General features: G+C 40.2%; 1 protein-coding gene across 2 annotated transcripts in view; it reads left to right on the top strand.

Moving 5' to 3' along the window:
- Positions 1–3,814: 3,814 nt before the first annotated feature.
- Positions 3,815–22,198, top strand: part of EPB41L2 (erythrocyte membrane protein band 4.1 like 2) — a 205,865-nt gene continuing 187,481 nt past the window's right edge. Inside the window, exons 1-2 of one of the 2 annotated variants that reach the window (XM_036024705.1) lie at positions 3,822–3,962; positions 4,210–4,317. The gene's annotated coding sequence lies outside the window, so the exon portion shown is untranslated. Of the gene's footprint in view, positions 3,963–4,209; positions 4,318–22,198 lie in introns of both variants that reach the window. The other variant, XM_036024704.1, reaches the window with a different exon arrangement.

The following is a 22,198-nucleotide window of genomic DNA, read 5'->3' as shown; positions in this document are numbered from 1 at the left end:
TACTTCCATTAAAAAGAAGACATTTTTACACTTTGTGACAGTATGGATGGACTTGAGGAACATTATGCTAAGTGAAATAAGCTAGTCAGAGAAAGACAAATACCATATGACTTCACTTATGTGTGGAATCTAATGGTCAAACTGAACTAACAAGGAAAATGGGGACAGACTCAGAGATGGAGAGCAGATGATAGTTAGTTGGGGGGAAGGTCAGGGGGTGGAGGGATTGAACAAAAAGGAAAAAAGACTCATGGACGTGGACAACAGTGCAGTGGTTGCTGGGTGTTGGGTGCTATAAGGGGACTAAATGGTAATGGGAAAAACACAATAAAGATTAAATGAAAAAGCCCTGGCTGGTGTGGCTCAGTGGATTGATTGCTGGCCTGAGAACCAAAGAGTGACAGGTTCTATTCCCAGTCAGGGCACAGGCCTGGGGTGCAGGCCAGGTCCCCAGCAGGGAGCACACGAGAGGCAATCACACATTCATATGTCTCTCTCTTTTTCTCCTTTTCCCCCCTCTGTCTAAAAATAAATAAAAATAAAACCTTTTAAAAAAGATTAAATAAAAAAAAACAAAAGGAGATTATTGTCACTCAGTGTGACATAGATAGAAAAGAGGAGGCTTCTGAGGAAAAAATAAACCTGTGAAAAGTTTTATTGCAGATGGAAGAAAAAAAAGAACTGCTTGAGGGCTGACTCTAATAGTGGACTAGAAAGACGTGGCTCGTGTGGTAAGATGTTTACCCAGATGGCTGCCAACAGTGCCTTCCACCTCTGGACACACATCCTGATCTTCCTATCAGGTGCTAAAGTCTGTGATTCCCTCTTCTGGAGCTGGAGTTGGCCCTGTGACTTGCCTCGACCAAGAGAATTGTGCGTGAGTGATGCTGTGACTTCTGGGGTGAGGTCTCAAAGGCCTTGCAGCTTTTGTTTTCACCTTCTTGGAAGTCAGGTGTCATGTAAAAAAGTCTGGACTATTCTGCTAAGAGGCCACATGGTGAGAGAGAGGCCCTGGAAGATCAGAGTTCATTTGGAGGAGAAATTAGACGTCTCTGTTGACAGGAAGCACCAACTGCCAGACATGTGAGTGAGGCCATCTTGGATCCATCATCCACAGTTGTGCCTCCCAGTCAACAGCACATGAGCAGAGACGAGCCATGCTTCAATGCCTACCCCAAAGAATCACGAGCAATAAAATGATCGTCATCAAATTTTGGGGTCATGTAGCCACAGGTAACAGAAACAACTTTAAGGGCTGGCTAAGTGATAGTTCGACTCCTGTTGGCATTTGTGTGGTGTCTTCTCTTCTTATGGCAGTGGAACTAGGAATGAATACACTCCCGGCAAAGCTTGAGATTGCCTTAGTCTGATAGAACATGAGAGTGCATTGTGAGATATTCCTGTTTATGGACCATGTAAAATAAGGGCAGGTTCTCAATCCAGAGCCACTTTAATACTTTCACATGGTTGGGCTTGGCACTCAGAAGGCACAAAGATTGAAGAAGGAATCACCAGTATAGAGAGATCCAGATTTCTTAGGAGCTGCTGTGTGAGTGAGTTGGTAAGAAAGGGTATTAAAGGAGGTGCTGGGTAAATTTCTAGTCCAAATCGCCAGACTGCCTTTGCTTGTAGGTGGTGTTCAGGATTGAGGCTGCAATGCTAAATTTGGATATGGTGACTCTCTGGCTGGACTCTAGGTTCCTGTTTTGTACTTTGTGTCAGTCTTTTGCCTGTTACTGCACTCTGTCTAGTGGGAAGACCCAGCCTTGCTTTTATCAATCTCTTTTCCTGAGGATACATGTTCTGGCCTTGAACCACAGCCTAGTAGTTCTGTACCATGATGCCAGTGTTTTAGCTTGCTCACATCACTAGATATCACCTGTTCAGAACTTTGTCCTTCTTGTCTGTCCAAACCCCTTTCTCTGTTAAGACTTCCTTGCTGGCCTGGACTACCACCTGTTGTTTGCCTATATCTGTTTGGTACCATGTTTTATGCTTTCTTTACTTCCTTATAGCTCCCCTGTAACTTGACTTTTCTACCATTTGTTCTTGCCAAGTCCTCATCAAATCTGCTCCATTCCACTGATGTGTTGGGGCCATGTAAGACTGTGCCCAAAATACAGAGTCTAATTCTTCCACATGACAGACTTTAGACATTTGATTACAACCTTTCCATCACTTTTAATCATCTCTTTAGGCTAAATCTTGCTTTTTTGTACATTATCAAAGTCACCCATCTATGGATATAATTTAGCTTTTCAACATTCCTCTTAAAAGGTGGCATACAGAAGTGATTCACATGTTCCAACAGAGAATAGAGTAGGAATATTTCCTATGATAAAAGCATATTACATATTTTATTAATTATTCCTACATTTATGTTATTATTTTGCAGTAGTATTTTAAAGAGTTTCCACCAGGAATAGATCAAGGTTTTATGGACCATAAAGCTTATGCAAGTTTAGAGGCTCTCTTTAATAATTTTTTTTTCACAAATATGTAGTTAGTTTCAAGACCTGTGAAAACGAAGCTTAGGTTTTTGTAAGTTTCATTGTAAATCTGCCTCAAAATTCCTAATGGTATTGTCTGGTAAAATTCCTAGGTCTTGTTTACCGGAACTGCTACCTAATCAGGTTCTCTCTGTATCAGTCTTAAGTTTAACTTGGGTAGTTAGCATATGGGGGATTAAGTAAGTTAACACAGGTGAAGGACTTAGAACAACACGTAGCACATAGAGCACGCAATAAATAGTAGCAATTATTATTTTTATTACTCACCAGCAGAACCTTAGCAAATAATGTTTTTCTCTCTGAACTTTCTCTTTTATGTAATGAAGATAATACTTGCCCTGCCTTTCTCATAAGTTATTGTGAAGATCAAATGATAAAATATATGAATGTCCCTTCTTAACTGAAAAGCATCATACACATGGAAGGCATTGTAACTGAGGTTTCATTTGGCATTGTTCATTTTAGAAAAGGTTATGTTCAGAAAGGAGAAGACTTTACTCTGTCCGAGGTGGAGTCACTGAAGACCTCAGTCGAGTGGGAGGAGGCAAAGGACAAGAGGTACAGATGCTGGAGGCAATGACCTGCACATCCTGTTGGACTTACCAATGTTCAGAAAAGTAAAGTCTGACCGAGAGCACGTAATTACACAAAAGGTAAGAACTGGGAGGTATTTGTGTGTGTGTGTGTGTGGCTTTCCACAACTGGCCTTAACCTAAGTCTCCTGCCTCTTTTTCAGCCATGTTCTGCTCTGCAACCCTGGCTCCCAGGCCTGGAGAAATCCTACTCACTTTGGGCTCAGCGTAAAAGCCCCTCCTTCCTGGGGTTTCTCCAGTCCTCAAGTTCCTCCCACAGGAAGAATAAATTGTACCTCTTCAATGCCCTCTCTGTGACAGCACATCCACTCTAGACTGAGAGGGACCCGATTTTCCTTATTTCCCTGTCTCCAGGGCCTAGCCTCGCTTGCCATTGGGTAGGTGTTCAAAAAGGTTTAGTCAGTTAATTTCTTTTGGAGAAACAAGTTTTAAAAGTTGATAAAAGGGCATTTAAGGTTAGGTTTCGCAAGTAAGAACGCCTTGCCCACACGTATTAGCAGTCGTTATCCCGGGCACCCTTGAGAGTCGGCGGTCCTTCCAGCCTGGAGTACCAGGCGACGGGTCTCAGGGAATCCCGCGGGAAGGGGAGGTGGCACCGCCTCGGGGGCGTGGTCTGGGCGCAGGGGGGGCGTGGCAAAGCCGGAGGGGTTTTCGTGCCGGGGGCGCGTCCGGCGGGGGGCGCGGGAGGGGCTTCCGCTTCGAGGGGGCGGGGCCGGCGTGGCGAGTCCTCTGACGGCCCCAGTCAGGGAATTTCAATTTGAAACCTAGCGGAGGGAGGAGGCGGGCGCGGCTGCGGGGAAGCTGGGGCTGAAGCGGGACTGGTCCCGCGGCGAGAGAGCTTTTGGGGTGCGGTGAACGGGTAAGGAAGCATGCGAGGCTGCGGAATGGCGGGCCTGAGGCGGTGGAACTCGGGCCCACAGATTAGTCCCTGCGGAGCTGCAGAGGCGGCTCGGATTTTTCCTCTGGCTGCAGCTGGGAAGCTGATCCCAGGCAGGAAGCGGTGGCGGGACGGTCCCACCGGGGGGGAGGGCGGCCGGCTTTGGGATTTTCTTCAGTTCCCTCTCTCTTCTCCTCCCCCTCTCTACCGGACCCCATTCCCTTTTCAGAGTCCAGGTCTTGTTGCTCCGGCCCGGGTCCTCGCTTCTCCGCTCTGCTGTGGATCTCTCTGTCCCCTTCCTGGGAGCTGGGGCCAAGTCTCGTCGTAGCTGGGAGAGGTAGGGGCATGGTGAGGACTGTCTGGATTCCGCCCGGGTGCCGTGGGCTCAGGTCTCGCGTCCCGACCCTGAGAAGCGGCTGGAGCTGGAATCCGGCTCCATCTGGGCGCGGGCCGCGGTGAAAGAGCGGGTCACGGCCAGGAGCAGCCGCTCGCCTTCGGTGCCTGGCGATGTGCGCCGGGGTTCCGGGGACGCAGCAGCGGTAGCGGCGGCCTTCAGTAGGATGATTTGGGGGAGAGGAAACGCGGGCTATGACGCTGCGCCTCTCTGGCCGTGCGTGGGCACTGCGGGGTGCTGGGGGAGTGCCACGCGCCTGCCCCACGCGCCCTGCCGGGCCGACCCCGCGTCAGCCCGCGCAGATGCAGAGAAGGACGCACGTTTTGCGCGCGGGTCCTTACAATTCTGACAGCTGGGCCGTCTTACCACTGATGGCAATTTTCCCTCCTCCGGGGCTGGAGGCAATGGGTTAGAAGCATTTTTAGGTGAGCTGCAGGGGAAGGACGTGGAGGAAAACAGAACGGAGCGGGCAGAGTTGGGATTGGCGTCCTGGACCCCATCCCCAGTCTGCGACGCGGTCCCAGGAGCAGGGAGAGATGTCTGCGGACGGACGTCGATGATTATGCTTCCCAAGATCGCTAACCTCCTTTGAGGTCAGGTTTTATTTCCCCCCTCTTTTTTCTTTTATGAGGTTAAAAGAGCTTTGGCCTAGAGTGTATTATTTTTGGGAGGGATCTGTATGTGGAGTCCTCCTACTGACCGAGGACGCCTTAAATTGAATTCTCCATCACCACAATCCCTGCCCCTGTTTTTAAGAGCCCTGAGTGGGTGGGTGGGAAGGTAGGGGACCTAGAAGAGCTGTGGATGTAGCTTTCCTTTTCTGAATCACATCTTTTCCTCAGCTTCTTGAACTTTTTGCATCTGAAATGGCATGTGTGTGCCAGGCGCCTTGTTCTTTATTCTTCCCTTTCCTTTGTTCCCTCTTTATTTTTCCCCTTATTTTTGTTATTTAATTGGAATCCATTATTTCTATTTTTCTATACCACTGTATTGAGAATTAGCATTTTAGTGGGTGTCCTGTTACGTTTCCCCTTGGGTTTAACACTTGAGGGAAAGCGAGTCAATTTGTTGGCAGCAGGAGCTGGGATTTAAAATTCTCAGTCTTTCAACAGGTTTTACTGGGAAACAAATAGCACTTAATTCCACTCGGTTTCCGTGTGCAAGCTCACTGCTCTGGGAAATCACTGCGTTGCTGTTGATGGGGCTGCATTGCAATGCAATCTTGAATTGTGATAAGGGTAAACCCAGAACATTCATCCGGCTGACAACTTTTTAAGAATTTGGCTGTGTCACCTGTCAGCTTGAGTGATCACTCCTATAACTTTAAGAACTACCATCAAACTTCAAATATCTACTGTTTGGAGGTTGTTGGAGAACTGTACATGTGGAGATGGCTTGGAACAATGGCATGGATTTAGGGCTAATTTAATCCTATCCTGTCTTCCTCACTTCTTGGGCAGAATTCCCACTGAAGTCAGTAGTGGTCTTGTGTGCCCGAGGACTGTTGAGAACAAGAGGCTGCTCATTTAGAGTAACGGGAAGGGACAGTTTTTTTCCTTTTTAAAACATCCCTTTTTAAGAAAGACCTAGTCATAACAGTTCTTGAATCCTTTACCTCTAGTTGAAGTAGTTACAGCACTTTGTGCAAAGACCTTGCAGAGAAAATACGTGGCTGAGTTGAGCCCCCAGCCTCAAATTCATGATAGCTGAATCGAATAGGGGTTGCTTAAAAGGATTAAAACGGATTAAAGAAATCATCATTTAATAAAGTTAGAATTTCATTTCAGTAAAATTATACCTAACTTAAAAAAAAACCTTAAAGTGCTATGAAATATTTTCAATTAGGTTTGTGTATTAGACTGCATATGTATACAACTGGATATGTATATTAAAATCTGAAATTTAATTCCAGTAGAAAGAAGCAAGTTTTTAGATTTAGGAGACAAATCTGAAGAGAGGGCCACCAGAAAAATAACAGTGCAAATATATAAGACAAGTAAATTCAGATAGCTCTTACTGTGTTTGGAGAGTTAGTACAGTTTTTATATAGAGTGACTATCTGGACCCAACATTAGATTTGTGAATACTTGGAGGTTTCCAGGTTAACTTTGTGCTGATCTGAGTTGGTGAACTTGTTAGGTCCTTTTCTTCTTAAAGTAACGTTCTTGTGGTTTACCCTTTCCAAATTACCAGTTCTAAAGAATTGAGTTTAGAAACCCAATCCAGCCACCAGATTTTAAAAATAGATTTTTAAAAATCATAACCATGTCCACGTGTACTACCCAACCACTTGCTTTCAACTAAAAATACTTGCAAAGATGACAAAGCAGTCCTCAACCAAAATATTTATTGGTAAAATTACTCTGTAATTAGTAATATTGTATAGTTAAGTTTAACATCAGGTTTTCCTCTGAATCACCACTCTCACATTACTGTGGTAGAGAATTACAAAGGTTCTGTCTTTGCCATTTTATTTAGGAATGTGGGGTTTATATTTTATGCAACAGAATGCTAAATATTTTTGAAGATTTGACTTTGTTTCTGTTTATCCAGGGAAGTATGAACCTTTTTCTTTCTTTCTTTTTGTACCGAAGTAATCTGTTTAAAAGCTGTGAGTGGACTTTTTTGAAAAGGTTAAGTTGCTAGTATTTTTATAAAGCAATAAAGTAGTTTATAGGAATCAATACTGCTGATAGTCAAGTCTTGCATTTCTAATATCTGTATTGTTTACTTGCAGAAAACAAAATGTGCCTACCTCTTCCCCCTTTTATTTAGAAACCGTTGCAGGGGCCTTGTTTGCTTTTTTAGGTTCAGAATTACTGTACCTAACCATTGGGTGCCCTTACAGATTTAAAAGCCTCAAGTAAATGTTTATGCTGGCTCCAGTAGTCAGCAAATACTAGCCAAACCCTAATTTACTGCCCTTTTATAGAATCTTGGGATCTCAGGGCCAGGGCTGGACCTTTAGGAGTCAGCCAATCCGTTGTCAGTCACTGCCCCTTCCCCTCAACTCTCAGACATTTCCAATGTCTTTGAAAAGCCAGTTAGTAGAAGATTTGTAGGTGATTGCTCCACAGATTCCAGACAGAGCATCCTCTGGGATTTGCTGTTTTGGCACAAACCAGTAATTTGATATTTGGTAGATTTCTATAATTCCTCTGACTGGGCAGTACCCCAGATTAAAATCTAAAATGGAATCAATGTCTGGTGTGGTTAGCTACAGGGGAATGGCCTCCAAATATAAATGATACAGTTATTTAGATGGTACAGGTCAACCTAAAAGCAAAGAAAAAAATGATCTCAAATATCAGCTAGAAATGACTGCTGATAGTCATAGTGATAGCCAATAGTCATAGATAGTGATAACCAATCTTTTTAAGTTTTTTTCCCCCCTATAAAATGTATGTATTTTGTATGTGAGCAGGAATATTTTGAGAGCAGGAATATATTGGGTTGGTGAAAAAGTCCGTTTAGTTTTTTCTGTAAAATAAAAGATACATTTTTCATTTTCACCAATAACTTTATTGATTTGGATATTTTGAGTTCGTTGTCTATCCCACTTGTGCTACCACCCTGATTGTTCTCAGTTAATGTCTCGATTTAGTCACTGTCAACTTCAACTGGCCTACCTGACAGTGGAGCATCCAGTGAGAAATATCTAGCATGAAACTCTGCAAACCACTTTTTTTTAAAAAAGATTTTACTTATTTTAGAGAGAGGGGGAGGGAGGGAGAGAGAAAGGGAGAGAAACATCAATATGTGGTTGCCTTTCATGTGCCCCCTACTGGGGATGTGGCTTGCAACCCAGGCATGTGACCTAGACTGGGAATGGAACCCGTGACCCTTTGGTTTGCAGGCTGGCACGCAACCCACTGGGTGGCATGAACCAAGGGGCAAACCACTTGATTTTTTTTTTTTTTTACTTTCAGTTATGTTTTTACCTTTCTTGTAATAATAAAACATAATATGCTAAAAATGTTGCTTGTTTTCTTCCATCTTCAATATTAAAATGGCTACACAAAAATTCACCAATTTTGATTTTTTTTTAAATGCACGCTGATATGACAGCTGTCACAATACATTCTAACAAAATTGTTTTGAATGAAGTGAAAGACAAGCACAATTAGAGCCATCTTACGGAAAACAAACAAACTTTTTGGCTCTCTCATACAAAATATACAGACATATACACACTTTAAAAGAGATATACAGTGGTACCTCGGTACTCATACATAGTTAATTTGTTCTGGGACTCTTGACATGAGTGCCGAAACTGAAGATTACTGAAACCAAGGAGTACCGAATGATGAATCATTTTCTTTTGCGGGTGGCATTTTGTGACACATATGAGTTCCAGCAAGTGCGACCGGTCCTGAGCAAGTGCTGAGTGCTGAAACATTTTTATCCCATCAAAATGCAACGACTATAGGATTTGACGAATCTGAAGCTGATGAATACTGAGGTATGACTGTATATTTGTTATGTGAAGCACCTATAACATTGCTTATAGTTAATAAATTTGATGAATCAATTTGTTGAACCTTTATGTAATATATTGGAGGTGCTTTTAGTGAAGATTCTTTGAAAGTTGGAGGTGACTTTGTAGAACCTGGTCCTGTTACACGTAATATTTTAAATAGAGGATTTGCTTTTCTCCCTACTGGATGTTGTTTCCCCTTGTTTTGAGGTTGGCTTGAGATCTGCTTGTGTTTCTTAGATACATGTTTTTCATGTCTAGAAGGGTAGATAATCTGTTACTTCCCTAAATACCTAGTGTTTGGGATGGTATTTATTTTTAATGAGAATTTCAGTGGTGGTCTCAAAATTTTCATTTTTAAAGTGATGCCTTTCCCTTTAGTATAAGCCCAGACCTCCTGTGGCCTATGAGTGCATTCTCATCGCTTCTGGGTTTTTTCCCCAAAGACTGAAATTGGGCTTATTTCATATTCTCAGTTACTTTTAACATGGGAATATGTTTTTATTTCACAGCTACTCCTCTGTACTTGGGGATTTTTTTTCACTTTGGTATATTGGAGTCATAAAGGTCTAAATGTGTATAGATCGCCTCCCAAATAATCTTTATAGTAATATGGAAAAAATTTGAGGAATGAGAATTATCTTTTTATTTCCTCTGAGAAGTTTCTTAAGTAAGGTTTTTCTCTTGGTAACCAAGATGACGTTTTACATATGTAACTATATTTAGTGTCATGGGGATGATTTTAGTTCTTTTCAGTTTAAGAACCAGAGGGCATCAAAATGGATCCAAAGTGATTTTGTCACTGTTCATCAGTAAAACCTGATTGTTTAGGTCAGGTAGAGAAGTTCATTGTATGTAAACTAAATCTTCTTTGCTATAATTGAAAATTCAGTTTCCTCTTGCTTTGCTCTTTTCATGGCCTCACTATCAAGTCCGCGAACGAATTTTCAAATGCTTAAAAGGCTTATGTTACCCTCTAATTGCCTTTTCCAAGATAATTGTGGTTTTAAAATTTTCTCATATAGGTCTGATTACCCAACTCTCTAATCATCTTTTCCAAGCCCCGAATTCAGGTTTTGAGACCTCCTGAAGCGCTTCAGAGCTGGACTCCTTACCAGGATAACAACAGTGCTGAGTTTAATCTCATTATTGAGTTTCTTACGTTCTACCAGTATAGGGACACACGCCTGAAGATATTAAATGAAAATCTCTGCCATAATTGTTAGGTTCTGTTTTTGTCCAAACAGGCTACTTGTTTTTTATGTTACATTTACCCACCTAGAGCACCAAAAGGGTGTATGGGGATCATTTAGTTCAGACTCAGCCTGAGGTGGGAAGTGGGGTTAGTGGAGAAAGTGTCACCCAGGGTAGGTGTTAGGGGTTCACGCACTGTCTGAGACTGTAAGTAAATTGGTGTCTGTGTCTGTGTGTCAGAGACAGGGATAGAGGTGGAGAGAGAGAGATGGATGGAGAGACGGGTTGGTTTTGGGGAGCAGTTTTTGAAAGGGTTTTGGGAAACAGAAAAGATTGAAAACTGCGAATCTAGTTCAGTTCTTATTTTTAAGATTAGGAAATCAAAATCTTAAGACATATATATTTTTTCTCTTCCTCAGTGTTAGCATATCGTACTTTCATCACGGATCCCCGTCCCTGCCCCCTCAGCGCTTACTTCCATTCTGTTGTCTTCCCTGCCACCACCCCATTTGTCAAGGTTAAACTGAATCCCAATGGCATCTTGACCTCTTACATTCTTACCTGTGAATTTAGTCAATTTAACAAATGGACTTTTATTTTTTCACAAATTTTTTTGATGAAAATCTTGATTAGAAGGGGTTGGTCTACACCAGTTGGTGCTGGTTAGACTGGCACTATGTCAGTAACCTTGCATACATTATTTAAATTATTTCTCAAAGCCTTAGTTTTCTTTAGTATGGGGTTGACCATCCTAACCTACTTCATAGAGTTATATGAGGATTAAATGAGCTAGTGCTTATAAAATGCCCTTCATGGTGCCTGATATCTGTGAAAATTGTTAGGTTAAGAAAAGACTTAGTGGGTTGATTGTGAATATGTGGTTAATAATTTTTTTTTTTGCAGTGGTCAGGAATAATTATCTGTGTGGAAGTACAGTTTTTTAATATGAAACAGTAATTTCCTATGGTCATCACAAGTTAAAACCACTTTTTAACAAGTTCAGTTCAGTCTCTCTAGAATTTTTGAACTTTTAGAAAACTTTGTCCTAACTGTCTACTTTTGGTAGTATTCAGAAGCACATACACATGGCAGAGCTCTTTGGATCTAGTTTCAACAACGCAGGGTGTTCATAAAATTTCCCAGGGCCGGGAGACCAAAGAAAGAGGCTGACAACTTCAACATTACATCAAGTGTTTATTAAGGGAGTTTATATACAAGGCTTGTCTTGGGCTGTGGCAGCATGAGTGGCTATATCCTGTGCTGCGTGGCAGGTGCTGAAGAACTATAAGGGGCAGGGCAGGATGGATGGGGTGCTGGGGTGTGATGTGCCCCAGGTAAGGGGAAGACGCCTTACATGCGGGCCTGGAGCAAGGCAGTAGCCTGCTCCAGGAACAGGCATGCAGTGGGCTGTTGGGGAGGGCTGAATCAGACAGTTTCTGAGGGGATTTACAGGAAACATTCTCTGTTTTGGCCGGGATCTAGCTGGCTGGTCCCGCAGTGGTCATATCATGGAACAGTCTGTCCTCCACGCAGGAAGAACGTAGTCTTTTTGTTATGTTGCCAGAGGTAGCATACTCTTGAGTGTAAAATATGTGTGCATATACTATCCTATAATTTCCTCTCTGTAACTTAGTAAGCTTGCTGAAAGAAAGCTGTGAATGGAATTTTTATTGATAGTGTTTAAATCTCTGTAAATGGCATGAAAGTGTGACTGTTGAAAACCCAGCACATATTTTTGTACGTGAAATACACTTGCAGACGTTACTTTCCTTTGACACAGTGTTTTGACTTTAAATTAGTTGACAGCATTGAGAAATCAGGAAGTTTCACACAAGTATCTGTATTTTAGGCTTCTCTGGGAAAATTGGAGGATCTGGGCGCACCCACTTGGGAAGCACTGGGCCCCTGCTCCTCCAGTGCAACAGCCAGCTGCTAGACTGCAGCGGTTCCCGCCCCATTTTGCACAGGTCATCCTCTCCCTACTTTAAATGATGTTTTTCCCATTTTCTTCTGCCCTACCTGTAGACATTTTCATTAGATATCTGTCTCCTTCAGGCTACTGAATTTGCACCTTAAAAAAAAAAAATATCAGTAGAAAGATGCAAAAAAGCCTAGATCTGTATGACCTTAAAGTAAGGATTCCTGGCAGTGGGGTTCTTGTATCTTTTGGGCCAACAGCCATTTCCCATTCCTCCGTTCCTGAAGACTGACTTTTAGGTCACTGTCACTCATAGTTTGGGGAGCACATTAATCAGAAGGGCACACAGTAGGCCCTTTCTAGTTTCCTCCTAGACTTCATGATGCATTTTCATAAGCACATACTATACCTTGTCCTTTGAAGCCTAGTGTTACACTGCAGCAGCCTATAGTTGTACCTTATTTGTATGTTACTTGGTTTTTTAAAAGCCTTTTTTTCCATTTCATCATTTAATGTTGTAGTATATATTTCTAGAAGAATTTTGTTGCAAACATAACTGGAATACTATAATTACCCTAAAAGTTCCTTAATATCATCAAATATTTAATTGTGGGCATTCAAATGTCCAGTTATCTCAAGTATTATTTTTAGAAAGGTGAGATAAAACTGAAGTGTAACATTATATTAGTTTCAGGTGTGCAGCATAATGATTTGATATTTGTATACATTGTAGTGATCACCATAAGTTGGTTAACATTCACTGTTAGTTACTACACGATTATAATTTTTTTTCTTGTGATGAGAGCTTTTAAGATCCGTTCTCTTAGCAGCTTTCAAATATTCAATACAGTGTTATTGATTATAGTCACCATGCTGTATATTACAACCCCAGGACTTATTTTATAACTGGAAGTTTGTACCTTTTTAATTTATTTGTTTATTTTAGATTTTTAATCAGTTTGGCAATAACCCGCAACCTTTGGACCAACTTATTTTAGATTTTTAAAATTTATTTTTATTTTTAGACAGCGGGGGAGAGAGAGGGAAACATCAAGGTATGGTTGTCTCTTGCACACCCCCTACTGGGGACCTGACCTGCAGCCAGGCGTGTACCAGGCATGGGCCCTGACTGGGAATAGAACTTGCCACCCTATGGTTCGCAGGCTGGTGCTCCATCCACTGAATCACACCGGCCAGGGTGGAAGTTTGTACTTTTAGATTCATTTTGTCCACCCCTGACCCCTTGTCTCTGGTAACTAACAATCTGTTTTCTTTATCTTAAGTATCAATTTTTGAAAAAATTAGTTTGAATTAAGATCCAGTTAGGAGCCTCACAATACACTTGGTTGATATACCTTTAAAAACCAATAAACTACAGTTTCCCCTTCTTATTTTTTTTCTTAAAATTTATTTGTTGGAGAAACTTAATTGGTTGTTCTGTGTAGGTTTCCCACAGTCTGAATTTTACAAATTTCTTTAAAGTCTGTAAAATTTGTTCCTGCAGTATAGTAAACTTGTTCCTCTGCTTCCTGTCTTTTCTTTAAGAAAAGAGTTTGTATCTCGATCAGCTGCGACCTCTGTAGGGTTAAATTGGTGAGCGCATCTAGAGACTGGGTCTTACTTCAGTTTCTTTCTTTATTACTATTATTAATAATATTATTCTTTTTGTAAGATTATTCCCTAGGTGTAGGGCTTCTATTTGATAATTCTTGCTTTTGGCTCCAGTCCCCATCTGGCTTAAGGTGCTCTCGCATCAGCTGCTTTGTCATCTGCTTAACGTGTCCTGGACGAATACATTTCATGCTAGTGGGTTGTCTTTGTTCTGCGTTCCACTTTAAGTAATCAGGTAAGGCCAGAAGCACCGATAATTAATAAGCATATAAAAAAGGGAGAAAAATAACTATCATGAAGCACAGACCATGAGCCAAGGACTGTAGCTGTTGCTTTACACATGTTAATATCCCCAGTCCTTCTTGCAGCAACACCTTGGAGTTGGGATGCAGCTCATTTTATAGGTGAAAAAAAATTGAGGCTTAAACATTCAATAATTTGCTTAAGGGCACCCACCTTGTGTACTGCTAAAACTTGTGCTTCCTTTGCTAAGGAGGGCTAGTTATTGCTTTTAATTACTCAATGCTATTACCGTTTAGAACAGGGTTGTCAAAGTCATTTTCACTGGGGGCTACATCAGCTTCACAGTTGCCTTCAAAGGGCAGAATGTAATTTCAACACCTTAACAGTTAAGGAGTAGTTACATTTATACAGTCCTAAAATTATTTTGGCCCTTTGAAGGCAACCGCAAGGCTGATGTGGCCTCCGGTGAAAATGAGTTTGACACCCCTGGTGTAGAACTTCCAAGTTCTTAGGAATTTGTTTGCATCTGTAGTATCGTATTTTTAAAAAAGACAAGCTTGCTTTCCTAACTCGTTTTTTTGCCTTCTAGTTTTCCTTTGAAAAGTTATGATTATGAAGCCGACGGAGTACTACTTTTTAGTGTGTGATTTTGGAATCATGCTGGAATTGGGAATACCTTTTATCTCTCCCTCCCCCCACATTAGTATAGTGTTTTTGGTCTGATATTTTAACATAGGAAAAAATATACCAGGGTACAAAACACATCAACATAAAAGGTGACCCCCCATTTTTTTCTCAAAAGTGGTTTTTGCTACTATTTTATTTACAGTGCAAACAGCATTCCCCTGGGTGCTTGTAATGAAGGTAATACAGTGTTACTTCAGGGACTCTAAGGAAAAGCAGCAGATCCTTGTGCTAGCTCCCTTCATAACAGATTTCTGCTCCCCTATAGCAACCACTTTTGGTTTTATTATCTGTGTGTTTTATCTAAATAACATGATTTTTCCTGTTCTTTTTATCCATTTTAGATAATAATAGCTATTAACTTTCTACCTTGGTTGGCATCAGCCTACTTTTTTAACTCCCTCTTCCCGTACACAGGCTCACTCTCTCACTCTACAACACATACATGGAATAGCTAAGCTATGTAAAGTGCTCTGGTTGCATGCAGTTTTTTTCAACTTTCTGCTCTGTTCTGACTTAATTGCATTCCCCCCGCCCCATCCTAAATGTAGCCCTAAACTGTATTGGAAACTGTATTGACAACCATGTCCTTTTTCCTGGAGACATCCATTGGGGCCCTCTAGCCTCCTGGATTGGTTTGTTTCTAGAACTGTGCTGTGCCCTTTCCGGCCTCCCCGGTTCCTGGGCTCCTTGTCCCTTTCTTAACTCTTACTTTGCCTGTGCACATCTTCTAGTAGTTTCCAAGAAAGTGTAAACAGAAGGTGAATTTCTTGTATGTCCAAAAACAACTTTTCCACTCTTAAAATGCTCTTTTGCACTGTCAGTTTGAATGCCTTTATAGTTTGGCTGGGTATAGAATCTAAGGTAGTGATCACTTTCCCTCCAGCTTTGGAAGACATCGTTGCATTCTGGCATGCCAGTGTTTCTATTGAAAAGTGATGTGATTCTAATTTCTGTTTCTGTGTGTGTAGCTAGTTTGTTCTCTTCAGAGATTTTTAGGATTTTCTTTTGAATGTGGTGTTTTGAAATTTCGTGATGGTGCGTCTGCTGGTACGGGAGATTTTTTATTCATTGTTTTAGGCAGGCACTCACTCACGGGCCCTGTCATCTTGGACACTCTTGTCTTTCAGAAATTTGCCTCCATGATAATTTCTCCCTCTGTGTTCTCTATTCTTTCTGGGACTCCTATTATCTGGATGTTGAATTTACTAGAGTGACTCCAATTTTGTTATTTTTTCCCTCTCATACCATGTCTTTGCCTTTTTGTTCTGCTTTTTGGGAAATTTCTTCAATATTTTCTAACCTCTACTGAATTTTTTTTTTTGTTTTCCTATTTTCTAAGCTGCTTCTTGGTCACTGAGTTTTCTCTTTGATAATGTCCTTTGCTTTTTTCATGTATGGAGTATCTCTAGTCCAGCCCTATTTCAGGCCCCTTGGCACTTGCCTTCTGTCTGTCTGGAATGCTCTACCCTCACATACTTGCACAGCTGGCTCCCTTAACTCCTTCAGATCTTTGCTTCCCATGACCATTTATTCGAAACTGCTTTGCAGCCTACTCCCACCCCTAATCCAGCATAACCTAATTCTCTTCCTTGTCTTTTCTTTTTCCTATAGTATGTATTATTTATCATCTTTGCTTTTTGTTTATCGGCTGCCCCCTTACTGGAATATAAACTGCATGAAGGCAAATATTTTTTTCTATTTTGTTTGCCTTAGTATTTCCAGTACCTAGAACAGTGCCTGGGCACAGAATAAGTACTCCGTAAATATTTGTTGATTGAGTAACTGGACCTGCGTCTTTTCTGTAGCAGGCCTCGCAGCTGCTGCCTGAGTCTGGATTCCCTGGTCCCACAGCCTTTCTTCCCTCTGCTTCTCTGGAGAGTGAACCTCCTGTTTCTCACTACAAAGGATTGGGGAGAGTGAGAGGCAGAGGAGGGGATGGAGGGAGAGAGAGTTTTAAATTTTCCTTGTATTTACTCATAACTGGCCTCCTGTTTTCAGCTCTATGTCACCTCAGCTCTCAGTGGTATTGTTTCTGGTGGGTCCCCACCAAAACAGGAATTCAGGGTTTGGCTTCCTCTGGTCTGCTAAGTCAGTTACTCTGTACATCTGTTTTCCATCTTCTGAAATTCTGTTGATATATCTCATCTGCTGGCCTGTCCCCTCCCTTGTGTGTGTGTGTGTGTGTGTGTGTGTGTCTGTGGATTTGTACCTTTTAAAAAAGTTTCCTTAGTGTCCTTTTAGTGTGGTTTTGGGAAGAAACAGAAATTAACTCATGTTTAATCCATTGATTTTAGGGTTTTAAATTGATAAAAATAAAATCCCCAAGATACTCTGATACTCACAATTTGGTAAGGACTGACACTTTAATAAAAAGTGGTCCCTTTTTTCATGCCAGATACTGAGTCGAACATTAGTTATATGTATGTACATACAGAGAGAAAAGTCAGGCAATTTCGTCAACGTCTAGAGTGAATGGGAGCGGATACACAAGAAGGTGCTTCCTAGGAAGAGATCAGCAAAAGTGTTATATTTTTTACTGTAATATTTTATGAATTAGTTCAGTAGAGACACTTGTAAGTCATGTAATATGTGCTTGAACTATTTAAATATAAAGAAGAAAACCAAACTTGGTGAATGTGTGTCAGACATGTCCACTTTATTTTAGAATTTACTGTGTATCTTAGTTTATGTTTGGATGACACATAGTTTGTGTACATAAAATTAGGTATTTTTCGAATATTAAATATAGAGGAAACTTGAAAGATAGGTAGGTTCTATTAAATACTTTAGGGTGAAAAATTTCATTACTAGGGTATAAATAGGGAGTAGGAATTACCCTAATGTGAAGATTCACACGTTAGGGATTTTTGTATGTATGGGGTTCGGGGAATGTGGGACAGAAATGGAGGTTATGAATAAGGTAGTGGCTGTGAGGTCTGAGGAAGTTCCAGGAAGATCCAAAGGCTCATGCATGCGTGTGGTTAGTGTTGGTTAAATTACCCAGTGAGTTTTAGTGCTTTATAAATTCAAATATTTTATTCATTAATGTTGAAGGTGTTGTAGGCAATAGATCAGGATAGTATTTCCATAAAGTGAGATGGTGTGTTAAAATGATTTGGGGTGGTACACAGATGAATCTTTCTTTTTCTTTCTTTTTTTTTTTTTTAAGATTTTATTTATTTATTTTTAGAGAGGGAAGGGAGGGAGAAAGAGACAGAGAGAAAAACATCAATGTGTGGTTGCTGGGGGCCGTGGCCTGCAACCCAAGCATGTGCCCTGACCGGGAATCGAACCTGTGATGCTTTGGTTTGCAGCCCATGCTCAATCCACTGAGCTATGCCAGCCAGGGCCTGAATCTTATAGTGGTTAAATATATGTGCCAGTGTGCATCAGAGAAATGTACAAATACTTCAAAGCTATGATTTAATTGATATTAGCATAAGGCCTAAAGTAGGTATTTTTTGAGTGACTTGATTTAAAGATCAGTATTAAGTAATAAATAATAATATAGTGGCCATTTGAATTTGGCAAAGATTATAAAGTGGGTTTGTGCATAACTGAAGTTTAAGAAACTTTGGGTAGCTTCAAAATATAATTTTCTTAATCAAGGTCTTTGTACATTTCTTTTTCTCCTAGTAGGTCACAGCATGAAACTATATTGTGAACATGGCAGAGACTTGTAAACGTTTTCTTTCTTTTTTAAAATTCAATTTTAGTTTGGAATTTTTTTTTTTTCAAAATCAATTACAAGGACATTTCCTCATTTGATTCTTAAAACAGTTTCATACCATAGGTCTGACAGATAAGAAAGATGAGTCAGGAAGAGGTTCAACTTACCCAAACTCATTTGGCAATTTAGTAACGGAGCTTCAGGCACAGCCAAGGTCTCCTTGTGTCTAGAATTGTTCTCTCTTCATCGTTTTCTCTCGCTGTTAATGAAATTGTCAGTTAAAGTTTTCTTGGAGAATTCAGGAAGCCTGCCAAGTTTCGTAGCTAGAAGGCTGTCCATAGCTTTCATATATTTGTGTCTTGAGGCCAGAAGGTAGACAGAGCTAGGTCTTCAAAAATAGTTTAATAAATGTGTCAACATTTTGAAATACTATTGAAAAAGCAAGGAGGAGTATGACCTGTGGGATTACTGGAAAATGGTGGCAAATGCCCTCAGGAGTATTTGAAAAGCAAATGTGGCTGTGGTCATATGCTTGACAGTGGTGCATATTGAGCCTTTATTTTTGGAGCCCATTTATATTATGATAATCTTTTACTTTTCACCAGTACGCTTTGTTTAATTGCTTTGACTGTGGCTAAAAAAAGAAAAAAGCTGTTAAATGAACATCTTCCATGAAAAATTTAATCCACTTCTCTTAAGGAGAAAAGGAAAAACTTAAAAAAAATGATTACAAATCATACATGAGAAAAGTTAAAGTCGCAAGTAATGAGTTGGGTCTGTCCACTCACAAAGGAATCAAGAATTTATCTATTAGTTTGTAACCAGAACGGTTTTTGGATCTTGGCCATTAAAATCAACATCAGTAAAGCCTACATCTTAATTTCATAATGCCAAGATTGTCTGTTTTAAATCACACACATATGGGAATGTGAATATATTTGTTCGTCTTTCCCCTGTATCCCTCCCACCCGCAAACAGAAAAAGAAAGGTACGTTGGAGATACTGAACCTCTGCAGCTCTGCAGCACAGAGCCGTGGATGCGGGCAGCATATGTCGCGCAGATGTGCCTCGACTTCCCCCTAATTGAGGCCAGTTCACTTTCATCCTCAGTGCTGCAAGCTTAAATCCAAAGATCTGAGGGTAGATTCTAGAGCATTCTATAGATCTGTGATCTGTGTGTTACCTGCTCTCTGCAGCAACACATGATAGTGGTGAAGGATAATGTGGCTTTTTTTTTTTTAAGGACTTTTCTTTTGTCGTTACTAGAATTTTTATTTTTATTTTATTATGTTTTTTATAAAGATTTTACTTACCTATTTTTACAGAGAGGGGAAGGGAAGGAGAAAGAGAGGGGAAAACATCAATGTGTGGTTGCTTCTCATGTGCCCCCTACTGGGGACCTGACCCCTACCCAGGCACATGCCCTGACTAGGAATAGAACCGGCAGCTCTTTGGTTCACAGGCCAGCACTCAATCCAGTGAGTCACACCAGCCAGGCCTAAATTTTTAAAAAGACATGTTTTCACTGTCTGATTATCTTTTGAAGTGATATTTTGGAGAAAGTATGTTCCATTGTCAGTTACAGAAGGGTGCTTTTCTTTTTAACATTTGAATTATAGAAAACTTAAAATATATTCAGAAGTAGAGAGAATAGTGATGTAATAAACTCCATGTACCTTCACCCAGTTTTGACAGTTACCAGCACATGGCTAGTCTTACTTCATCTGTATTTCCCTTCCACTCCCTGATAATTCCCCACCATTATTTTGAAGCAAATTCTAGACATTATGTAATTTTATTTGTATATAAGTAAGATATTTCCCTTCCCTCTTTTTGACACGTACTTTCTGGTCTCTAAAAGAAAACTCATATGACATACTCAGTTCTCCTTTTTCCTTTTTTTTTTTTGCAGTAAACATATGCATATCATTTCGACTGATGAAAACAGTCTCACCTAAATGTGATATTGTGGACATAGGAAGTGCTTTAGCCAATGCTAAAAAATACCTAACAATTTCTAAACCAAATCTGAACTGATCTTCAAAATCTGTTTTAATATTGATGTTTTATGATTTTCCCCCCATGGCTCATGCCTAGTTTACACCAGATTTTAATGTTTTCATATTTTTCTTTTCTTTTCTTCCTTGCTCCTTATATCTTTCTTCCTCTGTCCATCCCCTTTTCCCCTCCACCCCCTTTCTTTTTCTTTAATTCTTCTTTTGCTTAGTATAGTTTACTGGCAATCTGTTGAAACTGGACCAAATGAAACTTTTATTTTTCCACCTGACTGGATTTTAATGTGACTACCCAGTTGTTATACAATCATATCAGCCTGCCATGTGTATGGTCTGTCTGGAAGTATAGAAGGGAAAGTATATGCCGCAAACATTGATCATACACTCGTTTAGAAATGTGTGAACATGAGCATTATAGATGAAGCTGACTGTAACTTAATAGTTGAAGTGCTTTTGCTAATGAATACAGGCAGGACTTTTATGTTTGAGATAGTTTATTTTATATTTTTATCTGTACTTTTATTAAAATATAGTGTATACTTTCTTTGTGAGGATATTACATATTGAATTAGGAAATAGTGATAATAGATAACCTTTCTTCAATACTTAATATGTATCAGAATCTGTTCTGTAAGTACTTGTACAAGACTTATTAATTTAATCCTCACAGTAACCCTGTGAGGTAAGTACTGTTATTATAGGTTGGCCTGATAAGATAGGTTCAGTAACTTGCAAGGTCATTCAGCTAATTAATGGCAGAGGGGGCCATTGAACCCAAGCCTTTTGGCTCCAGAGTCTATAGTCATTAACTGCTCTTCTATGTTATACCTAAAAATATGTAAGTTCTTTACACCACATTCCTACTTGCATTCCCCTCCCCAGGTACATATTTTGAACCAGAACCAATACTACACTATTATTTTAGGGTATAATTTGATCATGGTGGGGGGTAGTTTTCAGTCAGAAACTTGAAAGCAGTTAATTAGATGCTACTCATGTTCCGTTACTGGTTTTAGTTATAAAGAACAAGGGTGGGAGAGTGGAAGCATGTAGAAGGTAAGGTGGTAACTGCTGATGTCTGTGTTCCTTCACCCCCAGCAGTTTTTTAAAATGGATTGTTCAGGCCATCTGGAATGTTGACACGTCACCAAGGAGTTGCTGAAGCCCAAGGTTCTAAGCACCACTGAACAGTCTAAATTTTCCGTTGAATCTTCGGTTCAATATCTTGAAGTGCCAGATGTATTGTTGAAACTTTGGCCATCATTGGTATGTTCTGTAAAGTATAGACTTGTGGGAGTTTGTCCCGAGTCTACAGGGACTGCAGTTTTAACCAATCAGGCCCTGATTTTGTTCCCTTCCCCCTTTTTTTTTTTTCTGAAACAAGTAGCAGACAGAAAGAAAATTGTTTTAGCCCCAAGTTCCTGTCCCGGTTCAACAATTACTAAGTGTGACAATTGGGTAAGTTATGTTGCTTCTTCTGTCTCTTTTAAATGATTCAGATGCCCCGAAACAAGCTCTAATCCATGTAGCATGTTGTCTGTGTCTCATTTATTTGTCTCTGTGGAGAAAGTCATTTAAAGTGTCCTTCCTCAGGGGAAAACATGCATAGGATTTTGGCAGAATATTTGATAAAGCTTTCATGGTATCTTTATAGCAACTCTGGGAAAAAAAAAAAACTTTTGTGGAGGGAAATCTATGGCAGTGTTTGTTACTGAAATTTAAACTTGCTTTTCTCTTATCCAAAATATTTTTGCCAGCGATTCTTATGATGAAGACATGATTGCTGATCAAATTTACAGATTAATGGAAGTTTGTAAGGAAATCTAATAAGCCATATATAGATTGTCTTGTTAGATATAAAATTGGTTGAAAATACAAGATGAAGTTTGTTGGAATAAAAGTTTTTAAAAAAAGGAAATAAAGTTCATTGAAAGAGTTGTTAAACAGTGCAATCTTGGCCTTCTCTTCAATGCAAAGTTTTATTAAAAAGTAGTAGACGTCTTTTTATT

Source organism: Phyllostomus discolor, chromosome 4, assembly GCF_004126475.2.
Source record: "Phyllostomus discolor isolate MPI-MPIP mPhyDis1 chromosome 4, mPhyDis1.pri.v3, whole genome shotgun sequence".
In the NCBI taxonomy this organism is placed as follows: Eukaryota; Metazoa; Chordata; class Mammalia; order Chiroptera; family Phyllostomidae; genus Phyllostomus; species Phyllostomus discolor.
Note: the sequence above shows the minus strand (reverse complement) of the source record. Positions and strands in the feature narration are given on the sequence as shown.